The following is a 22,639-nucleotide window of genomic DNA, read 5'->3' on the forward strand; positions in this document are numbered from 1 at the left end:
ATTTGCTTTTCAAATCAGCTTTGTGCACCTTAACTAGTGATGTGTCATCTATTTCAAATCTAAAAGTTGATTCTCTGCCATCAAACTTTTACAAGAGTGTTGGTGTTTTAAAGGTTTGGGACAATACATAATGATTATTTCAATTATCGTTGAATCTGGCAATCGTCACTTTGGTTAACTGATGAAACTGTTCAGTCAGAGAGAAAAATTCCAAAATGTCATCAAACATTGACAAATGACCGATTTGTCCAGCCAACAGTCCCAAATCCAAATAAATCAGACAGAGAAAATCTCACATTTCAGAATCTGGAACCAGATAATTGTTTGGCTTTCTTTTTACTTCTTTTTTTTATATTTTACATTTTTTTGCTTGGTAAATAATCAAAATAATTTCTTTTTTTAATTATCAAGAGTGTTGATTAATTTTCCATCAATCAAGTGAACAGTTCATCAGCTAATAGCTTGAACAGAATTCCAGTCAAAACAGATTCTCTTCATGAATTTGAGGATTTTATTTTGACAGTGTTTGCATGCTCGCCATTTTTAGAGCAGGATCTGCAAATATGGGCAGGGAGGAAATGACCTCTCTCTCTGTGATAGTGCATTTGGACGCCTGTGACTGTGCGCGCATGTCTGTGTGTGTGTGTGTGTGCGTCTGTTTGTTTGCATGCATACTTTTGTCAATCAATGGTAGTTGCTGGCAGTCACAAAGATGATGATGGCACTGAGATGTTAGTGTGCCTCACTTACTCGGCACAAAGAAGGCTATATGTGTGTGTGTGTGTGTGCGTGCGCGCGCCTTTGTGTGTGTTTGTGTGTGTGTAGAAAGGAGGGGTGCTTCTCAAGCAAGGATGTCAGCACTTGAAAATTCAATCACCATCTGGGCTCATTTCATACAAAGGACAGAGGGAAAGGAGAATAACACACAAAACAACACAAACACACACACACACACACACTCACTTGCATCTTTCATTTCATGCAAAGACAACAGAGGGCAAAAATGTACAGCAGCGAGGTGCCCCTCTTGTCTCCTGCCTTTCTGTTTTAAGTGAACACTTCACTCCTCACCTGGATCCCGCTGCTATAAAAGCAGGTGCAATTTCCTTCCACCTCTGCCTGCCCGTTTTCTTTCTCTCTTTTTTTTCTTATAAATCACCAGTTGTGGCAGTTGTGGCAAACAGCAAGCGAACAACTGAGAAGGTGAGGGTTGAACAACATCGAGGGGTGTTTCCAGTGGAAAATATCAGCCATGCTGGGGCCTATCTAAGCAATTAGGCCTGTGCTATGTGAACATGCGGCATCAGGGCTTGTGTGCAAGGTCACCCAAAGCAAACTGGGATAAGAGAAAAGAAAAGCAAAGATTCATCTGCTTGAGTTGGCACCTCAGGTCAATGGGTTTGCCTCCTATTCACAGGCAGCCCAGTCCACATTTACAGATGGTCCCTTTTTCAACTCCACATAAGGCATTTTTATATGTGAAAAGTAAATGTTTTATGCAAACAAGATTTTTTTTTTAAAGTGTACACAAAAAGCATCAGAAGTTGAAAGCACGTGTCTGTGTGTGTATGTGTGTGTGACATGATTTTTGCTGCGGCGCTGCCTCCTTTCAGTTGCACAGCTGTGTGAGAAATACCAGTGGCAGGGGCTGCTGAGGCAGCAAAAGCATTTAATACTCAACAAACAGTTATCCAAGCCCATGTCCAATAGCTAGACACCACTGTAATGTGACCTACATACAAAGTGAATAAGATTTTTTTTTTTTTTGTGTGTGTGTGTGTATTTCAGTCGGGGGTGCAGCGGGTTGTATGGGCCACAGAGTGGGGGTTAAGGAGGGAATGTGAACAGAACTCTTTCAAATGGCAGTAATAAAATGCCAAGTATTTCTCTTTACTCCCCGTTTGCCTCCATCGCTCCATTTCTTCCTCAGAGCAAAAGAGAAAGTACAGTATAATGTAACCGAACATATTGTGCACTCCCAGGCTTTGAACGCTCCGTCCTCTGTTCTGTTCATCCTCTGCAAAGAGGGCTGTTTCTTTCTTTTGAGGAATTTATGTGATGAAAAGTGGAGGGAAGCACCATGTATTTTTACAGCGACAAGAGCCTAAAGTCTCCACTTTGGGGAAATAGCCCAGTGCAAAGCTGCCAAAGTGGTATCCACAAACTGAATAGTGACTGCTTACTGAAGGTGGCAGATCTGGCTGAACGATAACTACACAAACCTTTTGGATGGGATCACAATCCACAATCCACAATCTGAGTTACGATGAACACTCTGCTCCTGCTCTGATTTTATTCTGAAAATCCTGACTAGAAGTTGTGACCACTCTCTTTTCTTTGGTAATTTCTATGTTAAAGCCTGATCCCACTGCTTGCTGAGGTCCTACACTTTCTTTCTATTTACAATACAAGGTGTTTTGATAAGCAACTTCAACTGGTGCTAACCAGCTGGCTTTGGTTTGCCCCTTCCTCAGATAGCGCTCTCACCTCACTGGCGGACTGTGACGCCACCTTTCAGACAGCAGCCGGTTTCGATGGTTCTTGCCCTTATCGGTGTAGAACCGGAACATGAGAAACTAAGCTTGCCAAGGCTTCGCAGCCTTTAGTTGGCACTACACTAATAAATTAATGTCAAAAGTAGTGGCCACACCTCCTGCTCCGTGCACCATTTAACAGTCTTTCTGAATATTTTCAGTTGATCGACAGTAAACGAATGGCATATGAAAATTTAAATAGCATTTTCTACCTTCTTTTCTGGCATACGATTGAGTACCTTTTATGATTATCTACCTCACATTTGCCACTTTGGAACTGCAAGATTTGAGCTTCTTACTATTTTCTGGGCCAAACATTGAGAAGGACACTGTTTCAGCTAGTTGCGTGGCACAAAATTAAAAGCCCATTATGCATAATTTGAGGCAGAAACGGACAGATTGACTTCAGAATAATTTTGATAGGTTTGGTCCCAGCCTCGGTCTAAAAATTGATGAATGAATAAAAGCACACATGCACGCATACACACAAACACACACACACACACACACAGTCAATCTGCCTGGCCACATCAACAGAGCAGGTGTCCTTAGTAATGCACCATCGCGCACTTGGATCTCTGCATCTCAGAACAGAGGGAAAAGAGGCAGGAGGGAAAAGTTAGAGAAAGAAAAAAAGGGGGGGGGGGCAGTTAGAGGAAAGACATGAAAAAAAAAAGTCTAACAGCTGAATTTTAATGCATGGAACAAGTGTCAGTGGTGGTGTGTTTGTTTGCAAGCTGCTGGAATTTGGAGGCATTATGATGATCTGCCACCAAACTAGAGGCAACCTGAGCTGTGTGTGTCTGCCTCCGACTCCACTGACACGATGCTCCAGTGAAGCTTACTTGAATGCACCTCATTTCTTTGCACAAGAATGGCAGACTCCAACACTTGTTATTTTGGGGAATGATCAAAAACATAAAGATGATGTATTTTCAGTATCCATATCAGAAGTATGTTTCCAGACGACAGTCCCGAAGCCCGACTGAAGAGAAAACTAAGCAGGGAGAGATGTATTTAGTAAAAACCATTGCTTCGCCCCCCACTGAGTCTCAGCTACATGGTACATAAATAAGCATTATGAATCACGCTGTTTGGTCTCACCCCGCCGTTTCACAAACAAGATCCAGTTTCCATTTAGCCACCCTGGTGATGAGCGAGCCTCCTGCAATGGTGCGCCATTTCGAAGAAAGCAACAAAACCAAACAGGTCATGTGTTTATCTAGAGCTTCAATTTGCTAAAATATAAATTTATCTACTTCTAAAGGATCCAGCGTCTTGGTGTTCACATTTCAACTTGTGCGCCTAATAGGCTTGCACCCAGTCTAAAACCTCCAAGAGGCCAGAGGGCAAAGCAACAACAAAATAGCCACGAGCTCAGATGAAAATGCAAACTGCTCCACATATATGACCATTAGCTTGCACAAAAGAAGAAGGCTTAGACGCCTATTATTATGAAAAATAAGCCAAATTGCCCATTGTTGAAGTTTGCCTGGGTTAAAATGTGATAAAATCACATTGCAAGTTGTAAAAAAATAATCAGTCAATCAATCAATCAATGTTCAGTTCTGTCATTAACAGTGTCCCTGCTTGCATGTCTGCCTAGTAGTTTGTTGCCTTTCCTGTTTGGCACAAGTTCAGAGGCAATGTCTTGGGTGGTTCACTCACATCAGATTACCCCTACACAAACTTTATCCCATGCCAATCTGTCCTTAGGCTGGGCATTTTAAACCTTGTAGTAAAAATCAAGCCTCCATTCAGGGAATGTCCTTTGTAGAACTTAAATACATCCCAATGTGTCCATCAACAAAGGCCTCTACCCTTCCTCCTCACTCCCTCTGACACTTTAAGTTTAGGATTGTTCAGCAGGCCTGTGGGTGGGTTTTTCATTCTTTCCCATTCTTCCTTTATTTTGCTCCTTCTTTAGAGCATTAGGGCAACCAGCCATTGAACTACAACCGCTACTATAAAAATTCATCAGGATTAAAATGACCTCACACACAAAATTAAAGTTCCCCAATGTACACAATAAGGGCCTGTATGTTTTTTAAGACATTCTCAGCTTCCTTGGGAACAGGATTGTTTCTTGACAAAGTAGTCTCTGCTCAACAATGAGCACCTTTCAGACACACACAGGGACTGCCTTTAGAGCTGCGCAGAGAGACGGATTTCACATATCAATCAAAAGACTGGGGGGGAGTTTGGTGCTGGTGTGTGAGGAGCGGTGGGGGCCGAGTTGAGAGTGGTCCTTCAAAAACCACGAGCAGCTTCGAATGGAGTATATGCTCTCCTCTGTTACAGCTACTATTCATAACAACAGCAGACACTGGAGTAATGGGGGCGTCCCTCTTAAACCCCCCCTCCCCCTCCCCCTTTTTTTTTTTTTTTTTTTTACTTGCTGTCCCTTATATGGGGACTGAAGCACAATTCTCCTGCCTGGCTCTGAAATAATAAGACTGTAGTGGATGCCTCAATTGTACAACATTGTTTTTTATTTTTTATTTTTTTAAAAGGAGGGCGCCAAGAGGGTCCAAGTATTCAATCTGTGTGCAAGCTTTCATGTTCTAGAGTACATGTGAGGACTTGTATGTGTGAATGTCTGTGTGTGTGTGGGGGGGATTCCATTACACCTGCGCGATGGCGTAATGAACCCATGAGTGTGTGCAGTCGGCCACAGCCACCCACTGTGCCAACCATGCACACCACTGCCGCTAATCACGTTGAAAACGAATAAGGTGTCAGTGTAAGTAATTCACAGCTGTATTAAAGCACCAAAGCCAAGATATAAAGGTACATAAAACAAATTAGATACAGCATTCTATTACTGAATATTTTTGGACAGCTGTATTAATGTGCGCACCTCAAAGGTCATCTTATTGGGTCACTAGCTACACTTCTCACTTTCTGCAATTGCTGCCTTTGGAGGGTATTCAGATCAAAAGTTCAAAGAGAAAACAGATGTGAAGAGACCTCGTGTTTGAATTTCATCACAAACGCGAGATGGAAAACACATATCAATTTCTAAAAATCTAAACAGAATAATTTTTCAGATGTCACTGTGGATAATTTAAACAATGACAGAGCAGTAATTAGGTAAAATGGGTTCAAGCCCTGATATGGGTTTAGTCTTTAAAGGTCGCATATCGTACATTTCTGTCATCTTTGATAATAAATCAGGTTGAGGTTCTGTATTAATACTGATCAAAGACACGCATGTTTAGATTAATTGGTGACTCTAAAGTGTCCGTAGGTCTGAGTGTGAGTGGTTGTTGGTCTCTGTCTGTCTGTGTGTGTTGGTGACCTGTCCAGGGTGTACCCTGCCCTCGCCCAGTGTGAGCTGGGATTGGCTCCAGCACCCCCCGCGACCCGGAAACAGATAAGTGGCAGAATTTGAATGAATGAATGAAGAATTTGAATATAAGATACACACACATAAAACATAACAATTTTAAGCAAAATCTAAAAAGCTACTTCACTTAGACCTGTCCCAAAAACCATTTAATCATAACTGCCGTACATTCTGGACTAGCATCTATAGCTATAGATTCTATTTTTTAAAAGTAGTGGTCTCATTTTATTACTCTACAAATCAAGTCAGGTTCTGTCTCTGATGGAAGGTCAGAGTGTGATCGTGCACCTGGAGAAGAGGGGAAACCTGTGAGATCGCCGCACACGTTGCCTCTTGAATTACATCATTTCTCCCAGCTTAGACCTCTGTCTGACATTAAAGTAGATCTCTGTAGCTGGGAAAAAAAAGCATTAGTATTCACTGCATGTATGCGTGGCACATGTGTGCTATTTTTAAATAGGGATGCTGTGAAAGTGTGGAATTGGGGACAAGGCAGCCTTGCACCGGGCCGTGACACAGACTTATGTTAAACCTAATTAGATCATGATAATAGCTTTAGGGCCCCAGTGATCAATGCTAGAGGTCTGTGGAGATGAACTTTCCTTAAGTTTCATGCTGCACGCTGGTTGTACTCAATTTTTTCATACACATGCATACACACACAGATACATCAGAGCAGTTTGAAGACAGTGTGCTGTATGATAGTGCTATTTTAAATGTGCTTGGGTCTTTCAGTGGTTTGCCACCCAAAGTGAAGGTAGTGGATGCGTACAACATGGTTACACTGATACATACGGTTAGCTTTTAAAAAACTTGCACGAGTGCCACATCCACCACCAGTTTGATGGATGGATTCCTTTAATGGTAGAAATTCATAAAGCCCATTTGAAATGGGCAGACTCTTCTCCAAACCTCTCCCATAATACAATGCCCCACCGTGTCTCCACATCGCAAAAAAGACACTTGCTGATTGCGGGCTGCTTTCCATCAACAACGTTATGGTGGAGTCTAGTTTACAGCTAACAGACTACTCGGATCACTCTGACTGAAGACAAAGAGGATTCCTTATGCTTCCATTACTGTCTAATATAATTTGGGTAATGCAATATTTCAACATGTCTGCATTTGCTGACATGCTAGCTAGCTAACTTCTGATAAATCTTGACACCGGATGCTTTGGGAATCCCTGCACATATCGGTAGTGCTCGCTGTCTGCCGTCTTCCTCTTCCTATCAGGCAAGAATCTTCTAATTAACTTTATTTATTTCTTTATTTATGTGTACTTTTTCCTTACAAAACTGTAAAAAATCTAAACTAGCTGGCATTCTCTTGCATAATTTATGTGCTTTCACCACTGCAATTACTTCTGGACACAAGTTTGGGTTGGGAACCAACATTCTTGGCCACTCAAAAACTCACCCCCCAACTTCATTCCACAGCTGTTCACGATGGTATGCACTCACAACTGCATATTTGTCTGGTCAAGACAAACAAGAAACTTGAACTACTGTACTAAGTGGTGCTTTACCCCAGGGTCCCATCAGTCTTTCAGAAGCCTTGCCATTACTCAAATTTATGGCATTGATACACAAGCTTTCAAACCTTTTTTTTTTTTTGATAATGCCTGTTTTGCAGGTCTCCAAATAATGTCTCTGCTTTTTGTTAGCAGTATTGGTCTGTTCATTTGACTGAGTTTGAACACTAGTAGGAGCTTCAGAAAAAGCCAATTGTATTGTTTCTCGTATCTAATTGTGTTTTCCCATGGCTACCTTCTTGTGAAGGGATACATATACTTAGGTATGGTTACATCCACATTTAAGAGACCTCACAGACTGAAAGCAGACAAAAAATTGTAGAGCCTATCTATAGCAAGGGAGCATCGTAGGTTCCCCAAAGAAGATCTGAGTGAGTTCTCTCAGGACAGAACCATTAGGCCTTTGCTTAGGTTGTTGCCGACACAACCCAGACTTGGATGACCTTTGAAAAGTAGTTGGATGGATGAAAACAGGACTGAAGGAACTGGCTTCCAGTACTCCCAGTTGAGTGCATACTACTGCCCAAACAATCAAGAGCAATCGATTCTTGAAAAATTGACAAATTTGTCCCAATTTTAAAGAAAGTGAGAGAATCAGAATCAAAACGTTGTTGGACCATACCTGCTCCATGCCCCAACAAGTGCACACTCAGGGAAAACCCTGGTTGTGTGTATAAATGCAGTGCATATGTGCAGAGAGTTATGTTTGTTTTGTTGCCATTGCTAAGCCCTTTGCTTTCCACCACTCTGGCCTCAGCTCGCATAATGTAATGGATTCCAAAAATACAACCATTTGCGAGAGGTCAACTTGATTCATAATCTATGAGTTCTGTGCCAGTTTGTCTTTTGGGTAGTAATACCAAGCCTGTTCCACATCGTTATGCTACCTTGCCTGCTACCTAGTGCTGAGATGATAAACTGGCATAGCTGTTTGAATTTGATAGGTACGTGTTGCCCTTATTTATTTTATGTTCTGTGGTTGTGGTTGAGGAGGAACACATCAGATTGGATGTCGAAAATCCAGACAGTACTATTTACACAAATACATTTAGATACATTTTAAACACCCAATCTCAGCCATGGATGGATTGGTATAACAAGCCGTCTTGACAAATCTGTACTGGAAGATATAATGACCGCCTGAAACCTAACGAATAAAGGTTTAATCATTTAAGATACAAACTCCCAGGAAAAAGGCATCCCCCTGCTTTGTGTTGCACAGTAAAAGTGTTAAGCTTTCCATGGCGACATCTATCTCTCGCCGCCACCTTGAGGGCATCTTTTAAGCAGAGGAATTTAGCCATTATGTGGCATTAACCTCATTAGAAAACACTCTTTAGCTGCTCCAAGATAAAATTGATTTACAGCTGCCATTTCCACCACTGCTCTCGATCAATGGTTAAACTATCCATTTTATGGTCCTGTGCACACTCTCTGCTCTTTTCCCCAGTTTTCTTTAACGGCTCCTGTCCTGCCTTGTGCCAGGTAAGTAGTCACAGAGTGGAAGAGGGCCTGCCTCTATCCCCACAGGCTCCAAACATAGAACTGACGACACGTTTTATCTTTTAGAGTGGATGGACACCAGAGTATCATTGGCAGATTACTTGAAGCAATTAAGCACAAAGTTGCTGTCTTTGTCTTTTCTAGACGTGAGAATTTCACTGCGGTCAGCTAAATTTGCGTGGGTGGTCTTAATTGAGGTTATATCTTGGTTTTTTTTTCTTTCTGTTTTGCCTCATTCCACTATTGCCAAGACTGCTGCAGTTATCCACTATTCAGGAATGTAATGAGCGGAAGCTGTTGCAAAGCCACGTTTTTAAAAAACTGATGGTTGCCTTGGGAGGGTGTGTGTGTGTGGGGGGGGGGGGGGGGGGGGGTGAATATGATGTAAAACTGTTCTGCTTTAAGTAGTCTGAAGGTGTAACTGGGGTGTGCAGACAGAAGAGGAATGTATCATCTTCATTTGGCCCAGCAGTGAATTTATCAGACACCTGAAGTACCTGCAAGTGGAGGTCAGAGATCACAGTCCGGCCGGATCCAGTCAGATAAGGTCAGGCTTGGTCTTGTTATACTGGCAAGAAAATAGGTAGTCGATATGATTTCGCTATAAAATGATAATTGATAGTTAATTGAATGATAATTTGGGATGATCATATCTTGTATGAACCTGTTGATTGTCTAATAATTGATAGTTAAGTTAAGAGTACTTAGTGTGTGTCCATTATTTCCATTGCTACAGTTATGTGTGCAGTTTTGATAAATTTGGTTCTTCTAGAGCTTTGGTACTTTACTAATGTGTGTCGGTCCATCGTTTCTCATCCTCATTCTTCAACAGTGACGTCTTGAGTCACATCTGTACATCAGACACGCCTATTGGCTTTATTGGCTGATGTCACAGCCAATCACAATGTCTCATTCAGAGGTCTCACTGTCCAACTGCTTGTGTATCCAAAGTCTCTTGGATCAATCCTGTATTTTTCTGACCTCAGAGTGAGGAGAGGTTTTTCTGGGTTTATTTTACAGACAGAATAAAGACAGAGAGCCATGGACAAGAAGCTATTCAGAGCCTCAGAGGCTTTGGAACAGATTTTTCATCATTACTGCTCAAAAGAAGTAGCAGAACTCCTGATCAGATAAAGATAGAAACTTCACATCAGCTCTAGAAAAACACAAATACCATTATCCCTAATACGGTAACCAGAAGTCTTTATTGAGTAGTAAATATAATTATCTGAGGTTGTGCTGATTCTGATTATGTGGAGCAATACATTTTAAAGAAGATGTTTATTGACTGCATAACTGATGTCTGTGTTTGTGATTTCTCTGTTCAGGTCGGCTGCATTTTGGATCAGGTCTAGCTCACCTCTGTTCTCTAGGGCCTCCCCTCTCAGATCAGGCTTTTCTTATTTGAAAATTAACTGCTGCTTGTGAGGTCAGGGCAGGTTTCCTGCAGGTTCATTTCAGGTCGACCTCTCCATAGATGAGCGTTCCTCTGGGCTTCAGACTTCTCATGAATCATGTATGTTAGTTTACACTTTTTTAAAGTGATAGTAGCATAGTGGTAAATGAGGAAATAGGGATTTAACATGCATGCCTAATTAATATCAGATGAGGCACATTGAAAGCCGGTAAGTCAGCTTTGAGTTTGCAACAAAGCTATGAAAGGAGATTTTTGTCAATTGGAACAAATTATGGCACAAAAGTTTCCACATAAAACTGATCGGTAAAACAATGCACACCACACCACGCGTGTGGTCAAATGTCAGAGTAAGCCCGCCCACCTCTGACAGCTCAGGTTTATGTGGATGTTTAAGCAAAACACGCCACACTGTATTTCTTTGACAAATCAATACAACCACCATTTCAGCTCTTCTTCCTCCCCTCCCTCTCCCTCCATCCTGTGGCCCCCCGCTCCATTCTTATCTCCCTCTGTCTGGGAGAATTGATCCGCACGGGTGGAATGATATCAACCCCCACCCACTCCCCTCCTTCTTACACTCCTTTCAACCCACTTTTGACACATAAATAAAATATGTGGCCTTTTTGTTTCGATTCACCATGCCGTTACTTCTGAGAGAGGAATATGGTGCACGGGGCTCACATGGAGCCGTTGGTAGACAAGAGGGAGCTGAGAGTCGGCTGGTTGCCATCACTCACTGTTCAAAGGCACCCTCCAAAATCCCCTGAACTTTCCAACATACGCATTTGTAAGGGTGACGCAGTCAGATTCTAAAGAATGGCATTAGAAAATAATGTGAGTGCTAAATTATTCAAGCTTTTTTTTTTTTTTTGGTGCCATAATGCTTCACTTTACAACCACACACAGCCACACAGCTGCTCACACACTCTCTCACACACACACACACATATATATAAATATATCCTCCCACTCACATCTGAATTATGGCAGATCCATTTAGTGTCAGCGTCCAAATTTGGCAAAGGAAAGGATGAGCGAAGGTACTGTGAGGAGACAAGAGTTCACTGACTCTGTCATGTTGCTGAGTTAAGATGCCAAAGCAGCATCACAGTCAATCCACACTTTAATATCAATTTAAATAAATCAAGTCCACAGCTGCATGGATCAGCCTCTGATATTAACAGACGAACGCAACTTGTTCATCCGCACCTCGGCTAGATATTCCTGAGATGATAAAGGCATTTCCACAGCTGGATAAGAAATAGCTGCTGGGTGAACTAACCTGGCGTCCTCAGAGGGTCGAGGGGGAGGGGGGGCCTGCGAGGTCTCTGCTTCAGCCTGTTGGACGTGCAACGCACTCTAACTTCTCCTCACGCCTTCCTGGGCACCTTCGGGGTTGCACCTTGTGCACCCCTCCCTCCACCTTGGCTTTATGCGAAGCCCTCAAATTTAGGTCAAGTCGCGCACACACACATGCATACCTGTGTTACATAACCTTGGCCATGCTCAACATACAAGCTTCTGGTCAAAGGCAGCTTGGACTTAAAGAGAGACAGAGTAAACCTGCCACAACGGATAACTGGGATTATTTAAATAGGAATTATCTGTTGATATGCCCATGCTGGCCCTCTGTGCATCTATATACAACAGACATCCCAGCATATGTGTGTGTGTGTGTGTGTGTGTGTGTGTGTGTGTGTGTGTGTCATTATTATCCTCATCATCACCCTATGCAGATTGCATCATCGTGCAGATAACTGTTACCTGCCACAGAGGCTTATGGGAAAGGTCTCCTCTGTGCCCAGTCTTGCCCTTTTCCCTTTCTCATTTCTTTCCTTCCTTCCTTTTCATTTCTCCTTCAGTATTGAAGTTTGACCCGATCACACAAGAGAATTGTTAATATTTAATGTCTCAAATCCCAAAATATTATTCCTTGTACCTTTCTTCTTGCCCCCCCTCCCGTAACCACCTCTACACAGTTCACTTCCTTTACCTCCTTCACTTCCTCTTCGGTCGAAGCCCTGAGTCACCTCAGACGGTGGGCGAGTAGCGTCTTAGACAGCGTGACAGCGTGCTTAGCCCTGTTAAGCCAGCGCCAGCTTCAGCTCCACGTCTGGTCGCCACTGATCAGAGAGCCCTGAGAGAGAGAGAGAGATAAGGAAACTGCTGAGTTCACTTCCACCACTGCTCCCCTCTCTCTCTGCCTCCAGTGGCCCCTCAGAGAGGGATTCCCCCCCCCCCATTGGGAAAAGGAGGGGCAGGTAAATTGACTGATGTACTGCTGACTGCTCTGCAGTAACCTCTGATTACCTCCAGCTCACTACTCCTGCTCATCCACCAACCTTTCTCCCGTTCTGTTCAACTTTTTCCAATTTATTTGCCATTTTACACAAGTTACGAATATCCGAATAACAACGCACTATTATGACATTAAAGAAAACAATTGTCGAAATGATCAAATATTATTCTTCAGCTTTCATAGTGGCCTTTAAAAAAAACTAATAAATAAAAAATACCACCACAGTGCTCATCTATTGCTCACAAATGGACATTTTTTGTAAAGGCTTTATAGTGTTTACTACCACACAGGACCTAAAAGTGCCATCAGTGACTTCTTATTTGAATGATTACATAATCACACTGTCTGCATGTTTTATCTACTGATGCCATTTTATCCACTTTGTTGTTGCCTGCTTGATTTCACAGAATGTCAGTAAACAATATATATTACAACACAACGCAGCTCTGCATCTTTAATCAAATGTTGGAAATTAAAGACACTAGTTATACATTGTAAGTGGCGTGTCCTACAGTGACCAAACAGTGATGTCTCCATCCATCTCCCTTATTTTTATAGTTAACATCTTCAATTAAATTTTTTATTTTTTTTTTCTCTCTCCAGCTGATGCTGCTTTGTCCGTTATGCTTTGTCAATAAAGCCTCTTTGAATTTGAGGTCAGGTTGATATAATCCAATTACTGCAACGTGCATCTCCTTTTAACCTTAACCCCGCCCTCAACTCAAAAAGAAAAGAAAAAATAGTCACAAAAGCCTTGCCACTTTGCAACAAGTACAATGAGTGTTTCAGGGCTGCACCCACCAGCATCCACACACACACACACACACACACACACACACTACAACCCTTTAATTGCTACAGTAGAGCTGCTTGGTAATAATAATAATGATTGTGCTGTTTTTGCAATATACAATGCGATTAAAGTTTTTTATTTTTCTTTTGTTGCATATTTTTTTGCATATTATTTTCACTGAAACACTTTTTAAATAATAACAGTGCAATCTTTGTTGGGCCTTGTCCCAAAGAATTGCCCCCTTCGTGTCTGGAGAGTATCATTTGCTGACCAGGCCGTTTCTTTCACGCCACAACACTTATGGTGCTAATAACACACAACAATGACACATTTAGCCTTGACCCAAAAAACTGCAACTCTGCAATCTTGATGAACTCTGCTGGATGGTCAGGATTGATCATTCCTGCAACAGTTTCTTGCAGATGAATCTTTCAGCTGCAGACTCGTCATATTTATCTCATTAAAAAGTGTAGACAGAGATGCAGTTTGCCAACAAGTTCCTCTTGTGTGCATCATTAATATTTTTCTCCTAATCAGACTGACGACAGTGCTTTGGATATGATGTTTACTGTCTTCCCTCTTTTCTCACACTAAGTTGTTTTAATCATCTGTACCACCTGCACATTAAGGCATTAAGGACAAAAAAAAAAAAAAGGCAACAAAAACACAGCTCCTGCATAGATGTGCAGCTACATATTTCATGCAGTAGGTATCCAGGTCATTAAACAACATTTTGACACCTCTGTTATTTACTACCCCGTGTGGTTTCCCACCTCGTTTAATCAGACTTTACTAAAAGCCGCTGACTCAGAGAGAAACCTTCTTTCACTCCTTTGCTGTGCTTATGTTTACCCCCCAAAAACACACACACACACACTTTTAACATCACCCCACCTGTCCTGCGTGTCCCCCTTTCTATTTGCTTTATTTACTCACATTTTTCAAAAATGTCTGTTTCATGTGTCTGGGGTTCGGAGGGCCTGAGCCACAGATAATCACAGAAGAAAAAGTAAAGCGAAGTAAAACGGAGCGTTTCCCTCTCGACATGAAAGGCAGTTAACAAGGCAGAGGAGGCTGTAGCCACATGTGGCAACATCCAGATGCAGAGTGTAACTTAACGTTATCGCATCCGTCAGGTGACATAACGTACAACTTTGTGTAAAGACATTTTTTTGACATGTTTTACCAAAGAAACTGTCACAACCCCGCTTCAATCAGAGTTGATTTTTAAAACATCCAAAGTGGTGTGCACTGATTTGTTTTTCTTCTTCTTTTTTTTTTTGCCTTAGAAGTGGTTTATGCTCAATTACCTCTGCTGGGAAAAGATCACTTCAGACAGGAGTTTGGGGGGGGGGGGGCAGATGGAAGGGAATAAGATGCGGCTCAATACAAGTTAACTTTAATGGAGGGATCCAGGATGAAGGGATTCAGGAGGAAAAATGAGGAGAAAAAGCAAAGAGGCAAAGAGGAGGGGCGAATGAGGGAGGGTTTGGGGGGAATATAGACATAAAGTGCTGGCAGCTGTGTTTGGTGTGGTCAGATTCTGGGGTCAGGTGCTGATGAACACACACACAAACAAATGTTCACACGGCACACATATATTAGCTGTCCCATGCTAAATGGAAGTTGGATGTAATATTGGTCTTGTCACAACGGCCATCTGATGTCAATTTCACACAGTGGCAGGACCCTCCACAAGCTGCTCTGTACACCAGCCACCACGGTACCAAACAAAACCAGCACACATACAAAAGGTGTACTGGAGCCACACAGTCATGTGTGCTCTTTCTCTCTCTACCCCCACGTCTCTGTCCGTCCCTCCCTCTTCACACACATACACACACTGGGATAAGTCATGAGGAAAAGGATGCCCATGTTTTGTGGGACCACCTGTTCATCCTGGATACAAGTCTAAGAACCCAGTAAGGGTTAACCCTCTTTGTGGGAGCGAGCCAGGAGAGAGTGTGTGTGTGTGTGTGTGTGTGTGTGCGCGTGTATGTATAACTTCATACATACATGTGTTTGTGCGATTGTGTGTGTGTGCGTGTGTGTGTGTGTAGGCATTGGCACCTCCCCCGCCTGAAACGTGCCCCATGAGTGGCAGACTGGCTCAGGCTGTCCGGCTGGGAGGGAGCAGAGCCCACTGCTGGACCACCTCCCTGGCAACACATACACGCAGACACACACACACATGCAAACACACAAACACAGACACCTAATCCTAGGCACATTCCACAGAGAGCATCTTTCCCTTCCATCACCCAGTCCAATCTACCTACCCACCAACTAACTCCACTAAAGAAAAACACATTAAAGTGCCGCCAGGGGACAATACTTTGTAATTGTCTTAAAAATTTGTGATTACGAATGATATTTGATTTTTTAAATAATCAAAAATAATTTAAAATGTGTGAATTTTCCTTCAAATGAAAATAAAACAAACACATGAAAACAAATAGTGAACTGATGATACTTTTAGTAGTACAAAGTAATGTCCTGCTGAGCTGAAGGTACTTTAAAATTCACTGACACACACACACACACACACACACACACACACACACACACATGCGCACACATTGTTTATTCACCCAAACCACCTTGAATCATGGCACCTTTTATCATTCTCATAAGTGTCTGAAAATAAGGAAAGTGCCTTCACTAGCCCCCACCAGCCACCCGCCCTCACTAACACCACCCCAACAAGTAATCACCTCCTGGGAAGCAACGAGATGGAGGGAGAGAAAAAAAAAAACAGCAATCTTGTCTTTCAAACAAAAAGGGGGAAAATATTTTAAGGGGCAATGAAATTCGTGGCGCTGAATAGGATGTTGGTACATGTTTTACTAAAGGAAATATAATGGCAGACTATTATTAGATCACATTAATCACGAGTGTGCCAAAGGCAGTGACAGCCGCGCTGAAAAGGATTGAAAACGCTGGTAATGGATATAAATTACCCATTGTGTGATAAAAGGATTTTTTCTTCACTTAGAAGGTAAAAAGGAATAAAACACTGAGAGAGCCACTAAACGTTGCGTGTACATATTTGCATGTGTATATGCGTACATTATGTGTGAGTGTCCTGTGTGTAATGTGTAATAATGCAGGGTTATCAGTGCAGGATTAAAATTTTAAGGGAATCAGATAGTGACAGTGGGGCCTTCTATTAAATGCACCAGCGACAGAAGAGAGGGAAGGATTAAAAACAGATTAAATTGGTTTGTAGTGACAGAGATGAAAGGAAGGAGGAAGAGCAGAAGAAGGTGGGGGTGAGGAAGGAGAGTGTGTTTTGACAGAGGTCTGTCGGGCTTTTGGCACGGTGATAATGAGTCACATCTCCCATGCACTGTTATTTATTGCTGACTTGGCTCACAAACAAAAGATCAATAATTTTGAGCAAATCTAATGTTGTCCTCGCCACTAATGCGCTCGTCCATCACATCTGCCATCTCCACCAAGGAGATGGACTGATTCCCTGTTTATTTGGAGATCAAATGCAATCATATCACATGTCTACAATAACAGAGGAACCCCCCCCCCACTGCACGTGTGAATATGAGCACCACCTCGAATTATGCCCATGCATGTGCATATATACATGTACAGACATGTGCAAAGGTGTCACATATGTGTGAATGATAATATATATATATATCGAATGGGCAACGGGATGCCGCGCTTTTCTTCCACATCAATCTTCATTTCTTCCTCAGACCTTGCCTTTGAAATATGAAGTGTGTCAACGGCCCGTCCCCCCGCAACACGGGAGGCACACAAACATCCGTCAAAATAACACACCCGATGTTCACCAGTTAGCCCCGCAGCACAGAGAGATGAGAAGACAGCAGATCCTTCACTGACAACTAGCCCTGGGTGAGACACTTTCCAGCCACCTGAACTCAATCAGGCCCCAGTGGAGGCAGCATTTGGGTATTTCATTTCATCTCCTATCGCCTTATTCACTTGAGGTACATTTGATTTATCTCTCAATGCTACACGCAGGAATGCAAATCAGATTTGGAATCCAACGCTAGTTTTGTTGCGGCGACGTGCATTTGTTTTGCTTGTTTTTTGGTTCTTCTCAGCGCAGCTCAGTGCAGGCACTAATATAAAGGCCATCAGTGGCTCAATCCACTGTGTTGCAGAGTGCACATGATGCGCGCCCACTCTCTGAGGTGTATTTATCAACCGTTGGCCATGTATGCAAATCATCTGGGACTCGCTGTCCTTCGCGCACCAAAACCGAGTGCAGCCCATTGCCAATAACCAGCAGTGTGACAGTAAAGCCAGTGGCAGGTGTAAGGCACTAAGCTCCTTCCCCTTCTCCCTGGGTGAGGTGTGAGGAGCAAAACAATGACAGACAAAGGTCACCTGGCCCACAACATCCCACCCACTGAGGTGTTGACCTGCCGAATGTACCGCTGAGGCAAGAGGAAGAAAAGCAGGAAGGAAGGAGAGAAAGAAAAGATAAGGAAAGATAAAGGAAAATATGTAGGTCTGCAAGCCAGCAAAATTTAACCAGACTTCAGAAGTATCAACCAAGGAAGAGGAAATGTGAAACTGACGTATTCGATCATACAAAAAATGTGATCATACTAGATCCGCAAATAACTTTATTCACTATCATCATCACCATCAATCTGTATGTCTTTTGTGAACAATAAAGTAGCCAGGAGGCCATACAATTTTGGATTCGTGATATTTTTAATTTCTTATCTATTTAAAAAAGTATATTTTATTTTCTTTTTAAATTTTGTTTTTAATGTCATTTGTGTTTCTTTGTCTTACATGGGCATGACCATTTTTGAAAATGCCAACACATTTCACATTTCATTGCCTTCACATGGTTCTGTTTCACCTATAATCCACGGATTACTAAAAAGAGATCTAAAATCATCGAAAGAAAATATCTTTCCTTTCTTTCTTGATCAATTGATCCATCAATTCAATGTGACAATGTAAAAAACAAAAAAAAAAAAAAAAGAAAGTGCAACAAAGGCAGATCTAGAGTGCAGTGGGTCAGGACCTAGGCAGGTAAAATAATAATGCCTTGACATAAGGCAGAGAGCAGGGAAGCACACCAAGACCCAGTGCAACCCACGGCACCTCCCAAGTCACCTAATTCCCTCTCTCACTATGTCTTTCTTCTCCACTGTTCACATACCCACACAAACATCAGACATCCTGTAAGTTCACAGTCAACATACCTGGAGGCCATGTACAAATTAGCAATTACGCACTGTTTCTACACTATGGATTTTTTTTAAGCTACTCAAGCTAATCAGTTGCTACAAGTCAACCAGATAATCTTCACCGGAAACAGCGTCGATTGTTGTTTCGGAGAGGTGGGCCAGGAGGAAATCAGTAAGGGGCTATAAATAGCCTTGATGTGCATGCAGGGGATCATCACCTACGCTGTGTTTTTTCCCTCCCCTGTTTAATTGACATCCGTACATCGGTGATAAAAAAATGCAAACGTGGTGTTGATGACACAGCTGTGCACAGCCAACCTTTCTCTGAAAAAGTTTATGCACAAGGCAAGGACAACAAATTACAGGTCACCATCTCTGAATCAGCCTAAGAAAGAGATGGTGAATCACGTGCTGCAGGCTAATTTTGACCAATCTCCTGAAAACTATTTGCCGCCTACGGAGAAAGTCGTCAGAGCCATGAAAGTTGGCTTTAGCTTAGCAGAATGTGCGTCTGTAATGACCACCTCACATATCGTGGTAATTATTATTGCCATTGACAACATCACCAGCATCATCACCGTTATCATCTGCAATCATCAAGTCCATCAAACTGCAAATTTTTTTTGACGATGATGTCACCGTGAGCAGTCAGAGACTGGTGACAAAGTGATGTTAGGATACATCGTGGAGTTCAGCTTTTCTTTTTTCCCCCCCTTTAACCAAGAGAGAATAAATGCTATCTTTTTACCTTCTAACCTCTCATTTAGAAGCACCATCTATGTCCAGCAACATACAAAAATACGTACGGTGAATACACTCTGACTTTCCAAACTGAGGCCTTCAATGGCACTAAACTGCACTAATTTAAAGGGGCTGTTTGTCATTTTTCTCTGCCATTTGAATCATCAGATAGTTGCATAACAAGAGCTACATCTATTGATCCACTTCAAGACAAGATTAGGGCTCAGTGTTCAGGTTGGAGACTGAAGTGACTCACTATCCCAAATAGTTGAGATGGGCTACAACGAGCTGGTTAGATTGCGAACTTTAATATAAGAAAGGATGCGATACAGACAAGTTTCACGCTAGATTGGATTGTTTTCTTAATAACTGCTGCTAACAATGTAGCAATAAAAAAAATTACAAAAAGCACCTTTATGATCTCTAGATTTGAACTAGAGCTCAGGAGACGTTGGCCGAGCAATGTATTTTCCATTTAAAATTGAAAATACAGTTGCTAGTTGATTGGTCGGTCCGCCTGCTCAGAACTTTCTCTTTGGGTGATTTTTTTAAGAGAGGCTCATCCAAATTTAATGAAGGCCAAGATTAAAGTATGGAATCATACAAGAATATTCCATTACTCTCAGATCGACTGTTGGAGGATAAGGGTTTTTTAGTGCTACACACAAACAAACATGAGACAACTACATCAACGCTAACAGTGTTACTGTTAAGGGTCTGCTTGTCTATGCTACAGGTCATCACTGCAGCTCAGAAGAAGAAAATGATTTAATCGCAGAATTCAATCACATCGACACACTTCTCTGGATTATGGGTTTTTGGGTTTCTTTTATGTTATCCGTGTGTAGGGTGAAGAAGTCCTCTGACATGTAAGATCCACTTCAGACTGACGCCAGCCTGCTGTTTTTATCAGTGCAGCCCTATCTCACTGAGCAGACAGGCTAGACTGACACCACAACAGCAGCCTTTGGTTCCCTCCACCTAACACTCCTCTCATAGCCCAAATATCCCCTGTGGGATTTCACCAGACGAAAGAGTCATGTCAAAGATCTCTACAATACGTGACATCTCCCTCAGCCACTGCTGTCATGTTCCCTCTGCTTCTTACTTCCATATCCCCCTACACCCCTTTTTTTCTTCCCAAGCCTCTTTTGACTATGGTTTGAGCAGGAGACTCTCTCCATGAGCATTTTAAGTTGTCATTTTTCTAAACACACATATCAAAGCTGTGAGTAAAGGCATGGGGGAGGGTTGTTGGGGGGGGGGGGGCATGTCTCTTATGTCTTCCTACTGGAGTACAATGAAGCTTCAGAGGGGAAAAAGAGAGAGATTGGAGTGAAAAGACATTTGCAGATCTTTTTGCCATCCAGAACCTTCCTCTTCCGGCTGGCAATACATCATTTGTATTGATGCAATATTAAATTTCAATATCGCATGTCAAAAGGTACAAAATGATAGATCATAGCCTAACTAAATGCATTATTAAAGGCATACGCTGGCTGCACCGGCTTCTCTTACAATCAGCTGTGTCAGAAGAGTACAGTTGTGATACTGGCAGGCTTTCAAAGCTTTGTCGTTTTTCTTTCAAGCTGCATCCCAGCTTTCTTAATCTAGCTTTCTGTCACTTATTAATGTTCCAGAGGAACTAAAAACCACAGATCTTTCCTTCCCAATAATCAGAGGCTTAACTCACATCCGTTTATTTCTCCAGCAAAAAAAATTATTCTTAAAGAATAAATGAATGAAGTCATAATTAAATATTGAATATTGAACAGAAGATAAGGAAACATGTTCAGCTCTGTTAGATATGTTAAGAGCACAGAAGAAAGGCAAGCAAAGCCAAGGCCGAAGCAGTGACTCATTCTGTGTGGTATGATTTATGTGCTCTTTATGTGCTCTGCAACCCTGTAAGTTTATCTCTATATTCCTTGCCTGATAGACTGACTCCTTGGTTGTCTCTATCCCTCTCCACAATGATGCTGTGTACCCAACTTAATGGTGGATTTTAATTTATAACCCTAGTCAAAGGTTGCATCTTTGATGTTTACGGGAACACAGGAAAAATTAATTGAGGACAGAGGGAAAGAGGTGCTTCCCTTCAGAAACAAGTGGATTTAACAAGCAGATGCTTTTTGTGCACCAGCGTGAAAATGGCAGACCCCATATAAAACTATCACTGGCCTTGACGTGTGTCTATATCCCGGACCCTTTTGCAAAAAAACATGCACCATTGCAACCTTGAGAGATTTGAAAGATGTCTTCCAAAACACCCAATAAACAAAAACTCCATGTTTTCCTGACTATTTCTTCATTTCAGGTGATATGGGGTGTAAAGTAAGTGATCGGGATCGAATTAGAACCAGAGAAAACTAAACCATCCTCACTTACTGAATTTTTTACCGCCTGAAAAGTCTCTGTCCTTTTCACGAAGGGGCCACATCTTGTGTTTCATTTTATCTTCACTTCTGTCTAATGGCTATCACTGCCAAGCTCTTTAGTACAGCATGTTAGAAACAGAATTGGCGACAGAATAGCATTTACAATATGACCTGAGCAGGAAAAAATCTGACGCTTTGTGATGTACACCAGCTTACTGACGCTTAAATATGCAAAGTTACTTTAGAGTGTATTACAGTAAGCATCACGGACAGTTGACATTAAGACTCATGCACGTGCAGTCATTCCTAAATAGTGCTTATGGAAATATAGAAATTTAAGAGCGTTTACATCTGCTGAGAGATCATTGTTAGGAAATGCGACCCCTGTCTCTGTTGACAGTATTGTCTTTAAGTTTATTAATAAAAGGTGATTCCTTACCAGGTTTGGAAGTGCATGGTTCTTGATGGGGGTGTCTCTGTTTGAGCCAAAACTGTAAGAATTTTCTGTAAACTTTCCATATGTCGCTCACCAGCATCAAATTGTGCGCCTTTAACCTTCAGTCTTCCACATTTAAAATGAGCTAAGTGAAAATCTGATTCTCCTTGACCAAAATTAGATGATGACATAGCACCACCACCACCATCATCATCACCACCAACATGATAGAAAAGGCTAGAAGCAAAAAAAAAATAAATAAAATAAAATAAAATAAAATAAAAACATCATAATGTAACTTTATTTTCATTTATTTAAAACAGGAGATGAAATATTATAGTGTATATAATATGCCAATAAAATAGCTAAAAGAGTAAGAGGAGACACATTAAGGCTCATGATGACAACACTGCTGCTGATTTGCATCTCATAACAATGGGACACTGTTGTATTGTTTGTC

General features: G+C 41.9%; 1 protein-coding gene across 1 annotated transcript in view; it reads right to left on the reverse strand.

Moving 5' to 3' along the window:
* The window catches only part of znf536 (zinc finger protein 536), a 199,025-nt gene that overhangs the window by 142,359 nt on the left and 34,027 nt on the right, over positions 1-22,639 (reverse strand). Inside the window, exon 3 of the mRNA XM_029497423.1 lies at positions 12,331-12,474. The gene's annotated coding sequence lies outside the window, so the exon portion shown is untranslated. The remainder of the gene's footprint in view (positions 1-12,330; positions 12,475-22,639) is intronic.

Source organism: Echeneis naucrates, chromosome 3 (assembly GCF_900963305.1).
Source record: "Echeneis naucrates chromosome 3, fEcheNa1.1, whole genome shotgun sequence".
NCBI classification, from domain to species: domain Eukaryota; kingdom Metazoa; phylum Chordata; class Actinopteri; order Carangiformes; family Echeneidae; genus Echeneis; species Echeneis naucrates.